Raw genomic sequence first — 10,693 nt, 5'->3', positions numbered from 1 at the left:
TGCATATAAAGCATTGAGCATAGTGTCTAGCACATAGGAACTGCCAAATAAATGCCGGCTATTATTCCCCAACCCCCTCAGAGGTTCACACAGGATATCTCCAAGTCCACACAGTTACTGGCCCTCCTCCAGGCTTTTTCTCTGGCCCCAGTTCATCTAATTTTACCTGCCCAAATTGTGTCTTTGGAATCAGACAGAACTGGCTTCACTCTTCATTTTACCACTTAATTCAGTGAGTATTTCTTTGAGCTTTAGTTTCTTTATCTATAAAGCGGGACTCTGAATCCCTACCTCTACAGGTCGATGTGAGGATCCAGATGAGATCATGATCATCAAAGTGCCTATCACAATACTTGTCACCTAGTAAGAATTTGTCTTGCTACATCCATAGAGCTCAGGTATGGGCTAGTTTGGCTTAGACCTGAGGGTGATGGGTACAAAAGGAGGAGAATGGCGGGGGAAACTGACATAAATGGCAAGGAAGCACTGACAAGGGTTGCCAAACACCAAAGCAGTGCCTGAAGGGCGTAGCAAGCTTAGATATGAGGCAGGCAGTGGGCACTGACAGTAGTGCTGATCTGACTCCAGCCAAAGCAATAATGTAAAGTCTTGCAGACTACAAAGGCCTGGTTATTCTCAGCAGGACTCGGGGAAGTTTCCTGAAGAACTTAAGCCTCTAAGAAGGAACATGAAGAGAGAGACTGGTTGGGAAGTGATCCCTTTGGGTGGCAATGGGGAGACAGGGGTTGAGAAGCGTGACAACACTCTAATTACCCAGACGTGGGGTGGTAGTCTGGGGGACAAGGGTCAAAGAGATTTCAAAGGCCAGTCCCTCTCTGTGACTAAGACCTACCTGAAGAGTTTTGTGGTTCCTGATCTCTCTCTGGATGGACCTGAGTGGATCTTCCCTGGATGGGGCTTGAGACATGGCAGGGTCTGAGACTGGAGTAAGGGGAAAACAGGGAACCACAGCCTGTTTGATGTGAAATATCCCCGATCTTCAGCCTCCCGGATGTCAGAGCAAGGAAAGACAGGGGTAGGGGGCAGGAACAAGGGGGAGACCTGAACACTAGGCAGCTTTGGGAGGGCTCTAGGAACATACGGGCAGCCTCAAGGGTGAAGGTCCAGGGTTCGTAGCCAGGGGCCAGTCGTGGAGGTTCTCCAGAGCTCAGCTGGTCTATGAGGAGTTGCTTAGATCAGGAAGTCATCGACCTGAAAACATTAAGCACTTACTACGCATCAGACACCAGGGCTGGGAAAACAGAGGTGAATTCCCCAGGCCTTGCCTTCTGACAGGTAGGTCATGGACAGGATGAGGGATAGGGCTGGGGCATAGAGCTTTATCCCAGCTCTGCCGCTGCTTTGCACAATACAGCCTTCTGCCTCTCTGAGCCTCAGCTCCCTCATCTGTGCAATGGAGAAAGTGGGGGAATAGACGCCTTATGAGGACCTATGAGTCTGAGTTGGTGAAGGGGTCTCAGTGGTCATGACAAGGAATGAGCAGCGCCCAGGGTCTCAAAGCAGACAGGGCTGGGAAGTCCTTTCTGATCCTAGAATGTGCCTGCTGCCTTTCAGGCTCCCTGGCCCTCTCACATCTCCCAGGGAGTCCCTTCGAACTGGATTCCGTGGGGCCGAGACCATATGCAACACCCCGCCCCCTGCCTTCTCACCTTCCCTGCCATGTAGTGTGGGCTTTCTAGACATCTGCTTGCCCACCAGGCCCAAAGCATTTAAGTTGTGGACTGCAGAGGAGCAGCCATGGAGGAATGATGTGGCTCTTTCACTTATAGGCCCCAGAACCTCTCTGGTGACCATAGAGGCTAATTAGCAGAGAACAAAATACTTCCTGCCCTGGGCCCTTGCCTACCACTGCCTGCATCTGCTCAAAGCTTAATGGTCATTTGAGCTGTCTCTGGGGATACAGAATGAGGTTTCCATGGACTGTCTGGCTCCAGGAAGCAGCCTGGGTCCTGAGGAAGGCTAGTAGAGGAGAAGCAAGGTGCCTGTGGCTGCTGGGGAAGCCCAATATGGCAGGAATACAGTATACTCGGTGCCAAAGGCCAGCATCCGGAGCTGTTCCTGGTGCTTGCCTGGAAACTGGTGCTCCCCAGGGTCTCCTCTGAACCACTACAAGGCCTCAGCTGGGTCTAAGCTGGTAGTGGGCAGGGCAGAGTAGTTGGCAGGGAATGAGCCCTGAGGACATCTTCTTAGTTTAGGAAGCTACTGGGGCCTAGACTCCTGACCGGGCTCTGTGTTCTTGAAGGTAGGATGTGATTACAGGCCTTCAACCCAAACTTGCTAGGCTGGTCTGGAAAATGGGTTTGTCTGTCTGTGTGCTGTGGGGAAAATGCTCAGCTGAAAGGGAGAGGAGCTAGATTGTGGCCACTGATGTGCTGTTTTGGAGTGAGGCACCCCTGTGCCTCGGTTTCCTCATCCGTCAAATGAGAATTGCTACCCTCCTTACCGAGTCAGCTGTCACTGCTTGTAAAAGTGTCCTCATAGAACTCAGATAGGCGGAAAGGCTGGAATGGAGCAGGGAGGGAGGAGAGAAGCTGACTCTAGAAAAGGCATAATCACTTCCTTAGAGGGGTCTCCACTGATGGCCCTCTCCCCCCCTCAATTCGAAACCCACCCCTGACACTTATTAGTTGTGTGGCCTTAGGCAAGTCCCTCAACCCTTCTGCACCTCAGTAAACCAGGCGTTAGGTGAACCTTACTTACTCTTAAGATCACGGGTATAAATGAGGTAAACTTTGTTTTTTGTTTTTTGTTTTTTTAAATGAGGTAAACTTTGTAAAGCACCTGGCAGTACTCAGACAGATCTAGGGTGAGGGAGAGGGAGGATTGGGAGCATTGTCCTGTGCAGGAAATGCCTGAAGGAGTCCTCAAACTCAGCTACCACCCACCGGCTGCCTGTCCCAGGCTCCACCCCTCCCCCATGAATAATGAACTGGTATTGATCCCCTGGCCGGGAAATTCCCTGTGACCTGTGATAAAAATACACCCAGTCTGCAAGTCTGGAGCTCAAGATAGGTTTTCAGCAGCTAGGGCTGAGCTCATTTGCGCTCCCCACCCAGCCTGCTGCATCAGGAGGGAGAGCTCAGTTGCACAAGGCATCAGAGACTGAGCTCTAATCAGGGCCCGCTGTCCTCTCAACTCCATGGCCAGGGACACAGGGATCAAAGGAGCAGGGTCACCTTTGGCAGGAACACCCCATAGTCGGGCTCCTGGAAGGGGACATAGAGCACAGGTCTGGGTTTAAATCCTGCCTCCACCACTTCAGGCAAGTGCCTCAGTTTCACCAACTATAAAATGGATATGGTCATTCCTTCCTCACAGAATTAGTCTTAGATTCAAAACAAGTTTAGGTAAAGTGCCTGCCAAAAGGAAACAATTAATGGCAGCTCAGGCTTTCCAATTCTCTGCCCTGTCCCCATGTCCTTGTTGTGAAACTCAGGACAGGTTCACAGAGGTATGAACCTAAGTGACTCATTTTTAAAAATAAGATCCTTATGGAGATATAATTCCCAAATCATCAAAGTCACTTTTTGAAAGTGCACAAGTCAGTAGATTTTCGTATATTCAGAATTATGCAATCATCACCATTATCTGATTTCAGAGCATTTTCATCAAGCCCAAAAGAAACGTTATACCTCTTAGCAGTAACTCCCAATTCCCACCTTCCCCACCCTATGCTTCTGACAACCACTAATTTATTTTCTATCTCTATGGATTTGCCTTTTCTGGAAAGTTAATACAAATGGGATCACATGATATGTGACATTTTGTTTCTGATTTCTTCCACTTAACCTAATGTTTTCAAGCTTCATCCAGGTTGTAGCATCTAACAGTACTCTGTTCCTTTTCCTGGCTGAGTAATGTTACATCATATGGATAAAACACATTTTGTTTATCCATTCATCAGTTGATGCACATTTAGGTTTTTTTTCCCCACTTTTAGGCTATTCTTAATAAAGCTTCTATGAACCTTCATGCACATGTTTTTCTGCGGCCATATGTTTTCATTTTTGTTAGGGATGTACATAAGAGTAGAATTGTTCAATCATATAGTTACTCTTATGCTTAACTTTTTGAGGAACTGCCAGGTTATTTTCTAGAGCAGCTATACCATTTTCCATTTCCATCAGTAGTGTGCTCCACTTTCTCTGCATCCCTGCCAACACTTGCCGTCAGTTGTCTTTTTGATTATAACCATCCTAGTATGTGTGAACTGGTACCTCATTGTGATTTTGATGTACATTTCTCTGATGGCCAATAATATTGAGGATCTTTTTATGTGTTCTTGGCCAGTTGTCTGTCTTCCTTAGAAAGTGTCTATTCAGATCATTTTCCAATTTTTAATTGAATTGTTTGTGTTTTTATTGTTGAGATGAAAGAGTTCTTTACTCTCAATAAGTCCTTTATCAGATATATGATTGGCAAATATTTTCTCCCATGTTGTGTTGTGTTTTTATTGTTTCATTTTACTGATGGTATCCTTTGAAGCACAAAAATTTTTAGTTTCGATGAGTCCAATTTATCTATTCTTTTTTTGTCACTTGTGTTTTTGGTGTCACATGGAAGAAACCATAAGAACTGGGAGTGCCTGGGTGGCTCTGTCGGTAGAGTGTCCAACTCTTGATTTTGCCTCAGTTCATGATCCCAGGGTTCCGGGATCAAGTCACACTCCCTGTGAAGCCTGTCTGGGGTTTTCTCTCTCTCTACCTCTGTCCTTCTCTCCCATTCATGTGCTAGTTCTCTAAAATAAAAGAAAAAAGAAAGAAAAAAGAAACCATAAGAACATAATTCAAAGTCACTGTTTTCTTCTAAGAGTTTTATACCTTTAGCTCTTACATCTAATGCATTTTGGATTAATTTTTGAATATGGTGTGAGGTAGTGGTCCAACTTCATTCTTTTTCCTGAAGATACTCAGTTTTCCCACCTCTATTTGTTGAAAAGATGAGCCTTTCCTAACTGAATTGTCTTTGGCACTCTTGTTAAAAATCAGTTGAAACTGTCTCTATTCACAGAGGACATAGCCCTATATACAGAAAATCCCAANTTTAATAGAAGTGGTGAAAGCAGACATCCTTGTCTTGTTTCTGACCTTAAAATGTAGTATCCAGATTTTCGCCATGAAGTATGATGTTGGCTGTGGACTTAGGGTAGAAGCTCTTGAATAGGTCAAGGAAGTTTCCTTTTGTCCTAGTTTAGTGTTTTATTATGAAACCTTGTTGGATTTTTGGCAAAAGCTATTTCTGTGTTCTTTGAGATTATTTCACTTTATTTGTCTTTTATTCTATTAATATGGTGTACATTGACTGATCTGTAGGTGTTAAGGCAATTTTGAATTCCTGGGACAAATTCCACTTGGGAAAGGTGGATAAACCTTTTTAATAAGCTGCTGGATTCAGTTATTAGTATTTTGTTGAATATCTTGGGGCCTATATTCCTTGGCCTGTAGTTTTCATGTAATGTTTTTAGTTTGGGTATCAAGTTAATATTTGCCTTATAGAATGAGTTGAGAAGTGTTCCCTACTCTTCTATTTTGTAGAAGACCTTGTGAAGAATTAGTATTAATTTTTCTTCAAAGTTTTGGNCAGCTTTTCTCTGTGGGATTTTTAAAAAGTTTTTATTTTAATTCCTGTATAGTTAACATACAAGGTGATAGTACTTTCAGGTGTACAATATAGTGATTCAACAATTCCATACATCACTGGGTGCTCATCATCACAAGTGCACTCCTTAATCCCCATCACCTGTTTCAGTCATGCCCCCACCATATCTTCCCTCCAGTAACCATCAGTTCTTTATAATCAAGAGTCTGATTCTTGGTTTGCTTCTCTCTCTCTCTCTCTCTCTCTCTCTCTCTCTCTCTCTCTCTCTCCTCCTCCTCCTCCTCCTCCTCCTCTCCTCTCCTCTCCTCTTATTTTTGCCTTTTACTCATTTGTTTTATTTCTTAAATTCCACATATGACTGAAATCATATCGTATTTGTCTTTCTTTGACTGACTTATTTCACTTAGCTTTATACTCTCTAGTTCCATCCATATCATTGCAAATGGCAAGATTTCATTCTTTTTATGGCTGAGTCAGGTTTGATTGTATATCTATAAAACATCATCTTTATCTATTCATCTATTGAGGGATACTTGGGCTGCTTCCATAATTTGGGTGTGGTAAATAATGCTGCTATTAACATAGGGCTGTATATATCCCTTTGAAGTAGTGTTTTTGTATTCTTTGGGAAATTATCCAGTAGTGTCATTCCTGGATCATAGAGTAGTTCCATTTCTAACTTTTTGAGGAACCTCCATACTGGTTTCCACGGTGGCTGCACCAGTTTGCATTCCCACCAGCAGTGCAAGAGGTTCTGCTTTCTCCACATCCTTGCCAACATTTGTTGTTTCTTGTATTGTTGCTTTTAGTCATTCTGACAAGTGTGAGGTGGTATCTCATTGCAGTTTTGATTTGTATTTCCCTGATGGTGAGTGATGTGGAGCATCTTTTCATGTGTCTGTTGGCCATCTGTAAGTCTTTGGAAAAACATCTATTCATGCCTTCTGCCCATTTTTAATTGAATTGTTTTTTGAGTGTGCTGAGTTATATAAGTTCTTTATAAATTTTGGCTACTAGTCCTTTATTGGATACATCATTTGCACATATCTTCTCCCATTCCATAGGATGCCTTTTAGTTTTGTTGATTGTTTCCTTCTTTGTGCAAAAGCTTTTTATTTTGATGTAGTCCCAACAGTTTATTTTCGCTTTTGTTTTCCTTGCCTCAGGGAATCTATATAGAAAAAAGTTGCTATGGCTAATGTCAGAGAAGTTACTTCCTGTACTGTCTCCAGGGATTTTTATGGTTTCAGGCTTCATATTTTAGTCCATTTTGAATTTATTTTTGTGTATGGTGTAAGAAAGTGATCCTGTTTCATTCTTTCGCATGTTGCTCTCCAGTTTTCCAATGCCATTTGTTGAAAAGACTGTCTTTTTTGCCATTGGATATTCTTTCCTGCTTTGTTGAAGATTAATTGACCATATACTTATGGTTAATTTCTGGATTTTCGTACTCTGTTCCATTGATCTATGTGTCTATTATTGTTCCAGTACAATACTGTTTTGATCACTATAGCTTTGTAATGTAACTTGAAGTCCAGAATTGTGATGTCTCCAGCTTTGCTTTTCTTTTTCAAGATTGCTTTGGCTCTTCAGGGTCTTCTGTGGTTCTCTATAAATTTTAAGATTGTTTGTTCTAGTTCTGTGAAAAATGCTATTGCTGTTTTGATAGGGATTGCATTGAGTGTGTAGATTGCACTGGGGAGTGTAGACATGTCAACAATATTTGTTCTTCCAATCCATGAACGTGGAATGTCTTTCCATTTCTTTGTGTCCTCTTCAATTTTTTTCCCCAGTGTCTTATAGTTTTCAGAGTACAGGTCTTTCACCTCTTTGGTTAAGCTTATTCCTAGGTACCCTATTATTTTTGGTGTAATTATAAATGGAATTGTTGTCTTATTTTCTCTTTCTGCTGCTTCATTATTGGTGTATAGAAATGCAATGAATTTCTGTACATTGATTTTTTTATCCTGCCACTTTAATGAATTCATGTATCTTTTTTAGCAGTTTTTTTGGTGAAGTCTTTCAGGTTTTCTAGATAGAATATCATGTCATTTGCAAACAGTGAATGTTTTACTTCTTCCTTACTGATTTCAATGCCTTTTATTTCTTTTCACGTCAGGTTGCTGTGGCTAAGACTTCCAGCACCGTGTTGAATCAAAGTGGTGAGAGTCGACATCCTTATCTTGTTCCTGACTTTAGGGGTAAGCTTTCAGGTTTTTTCCATTAAGGATGATGTTAGCTGTGGGTTTTTCATATATGGCCTTTATTATGTTGAGGTATGTTTCTCTGTGGGATTTTTTTTTATTACAAGTTCAGTCTCTTTACTTGTTATAGTCTATTCAAATGTTTTTATATTTTCTGCATCAATTTCAATGTTTCTCTCTGGAAATCTGTTTATTTCATCTAGTTTATTTCATTTATTGGCTGGCAATTGTTCATAGTATTTTTTATTTCTGCCCTACTTTCATTTCTCATTTTAGTAATTTGAGTCTATTTTTTTTTCTTGATCAGCCTATTTAATGATTTGTCAATTATGTTGATATTTTTATAGAACCAACTCTTAATTTTGTTGATTTTCTCTATTGTTTTTCTATTCTTTATTTGGTTAGTTTTTACTCTAATCTTTATTATTTCCCTTCTTTTCCTGTTGGAGGATTAGTTTGCTTTACTTTTTCTATTTTTTTAAGGTAGAAGTTTAGGAAATTGCTTGAAATCTTCCTTCTTTTTAAAATATAGGCACTTATAGCTATAAAACATCCCTCTGAGTAGTGCTTTAGCTGCATCCCTTAAGATTTGGTATGTTTTCATCTGTTTTCATTCATCTCAATGTGTTTTCTTATTTCCCTTATTATTCCTTCTTTAACCCATTATTTAAGATTGCACTGCTTAATTTATACATATTTGCAAATTTCCCAAATGTTCTTGTTTCACTGACTTTTAATTTATTTTAATTTTGAGTGGAGGACCCACTTTGTATTATTTTAATCTTTTTGAATTTACTGAGGCTTATTTTATGTCCTAACATGTGGTCTATCCTGGATAATGTTCCATGTGCATTTAAGAAGAGTATATATGCATTTATTTATTATTGAGAGACAGAAAGAGACAGAGCATGAGTGGGGGAGGGGCAGAGAGAGGAGGAGACACAGAATCTGAAGCAGGCTCCAGGCTCTGAGCTGTCAGCACAGACCCCAACACAGGGCTTGAACTCACAAACTGTGAGATCATGACCTGAGCCAAAATCAGATGCTTAACGGATTGAGCCACCCAGGCGCCCCTATGCAGCTGTTTTTGAGTAGAATGTTCTATATAGATATCTGTTAGGTTGGTTGACAGTGTTATTCAAGTCTTTTATGTCCTTGTTGATTGTCTGACTAGTTGTTCTATCCATGATTGAAAGTGAGGCATTGAAGTCTTCAACAATTATTGCTGAACTTTTATTTCTTCCCTCAAGTTTGTCAGTGTTTGCTTCATAGAATTTGGAACTTTTTTTGTTAGGTACATATAAATTTACATTTTTTATATGTTTCTAATGGATTAACCATTTTTTCTTTATTATTAATTCATAATTAATCATTAATATATACATTAAGTATTAATGGTAGTTTATTAATAATTAACTTTTAACATCCATTATTATTTTTCTAGTAACAATTTTGTCTTAAAATCTATTTTGTTGATATTAGTATAGATACTCTAACTTTCTTTTGGTTATTGTTTACATATCTTTTTCCATCTTTTTATTCCCAAACAAGTTGTGTCTTTAAATCTAAAATATGTCCCTTCTAGAGANTTTTATCTTTATTATTAATTCATAATTTATCATTAATATATCCATTAAGTATTAATGGTAGTTTATTAATAATTAACTTTTAACATCCATTATTATTTTTCTAGTAACAATTTTGTCTTAAAATCTATTTTGTTGATATTAGTATAGATACTCTAACTTTCTTTTGGTTATTGTTTACATATCTTTTTCCATCTTTTTATTCCCAAACAAGTTGTGTCTTTAAATCTAAAATATGTCCCTTCTAGAGAATGTGTAGTTGTCATGGATCTTACAATCGATTCTGCATTTTGATTGGGATATTTAATACTTTTACATTTAAAGCAATTGCTAGTAAGATTGGAATTATAATACCTGCTATTTTGCTATTAGTTCTCTATATATCCTATGTATTTTTTGTTCCTCAATTCTTCCATTATTGCCCATTTTTGTGTTAGATATTTTAGTGTGCCATTTTACTTCTCTTGTCATTTGTATTACCATATATTTTTTACATTTTTGTTTTGTTCCTTAGGAGCTGTCATGGATATTTTTTTAATGTTGATTTATTTTTAGAGAGAGAGAACATGTGTACATGTGTGTGAGTAGGTAAGAGGCAGACGGGGGATGGGGAGGGAGAATCCCAAGCAGGTTCCACACTGTCAGTGCAGAGCTTGCTGCGGGGCTTGATCCCATGACTGTGAGATCATGACTTGAGCTGACATCAAGAGTAAGAAGCTCAACCAACTGAGCCACCCAGTGACCCTGAAATGGATATTATAATTAAGATCTTAATTTATTTTTTTTTAATTTTTTTAATGTTTTATTTATTTCTAGGAGAGAGAGAGAGAGAGGGAAAGAGAGAGAGACAGCGTGAGCAGAGAAGGGTCAGAGAGAGAGAGAGTCACAGACTCTGAAACAGGCTCCAGGCTCTGAGCTGGCAGTCAGCACAGAGCCCGTCGCGGGGCTCGAACCCACGAACCGCAAGATCATGACCTAAGCGAAAGTCGGACGCTTAACCGACTAAGCCACCCAGGAGCCCCATTAAGATCTTAATTTAAAGCAATCGGTCTGGATTAATACTATCTTAATATCGATGTATTCAAACATTTTGCTGCCATATAGCTTAATTCCATTTCCTCTCATTTCTGCTGTTATTGTCATACAAATTTCATCGTTATATATTATAAGCCCATTAACACAATTTTATTATGCCACCGTCTCTTAAGTCAGAAGAAAAACATTACAAACAAAAAATACATTTGTGCTGTCTTTTATATACCTACGTAGTTACCTTTAACAATA

The sequence above is a fragment of the Crocuta crocuta genome, unplaced genomic scaffold (assembly GCF_008692635.1).
Source record: "Crocuta crocuta isolate KB4526 unplaced genomic scaffold, BGI_CrCroc_1.0 scaffold779, whole genome shotgun sequence".
Lineage (NCBI taxonomy): Eukaryota > Metazoa > Chordata > Mammalia > Carnivora > Hyaenidae > Crocuta > Crocuta crocuta.
This window is presented reverse-complemented; position numbering follows the sequence as displayed.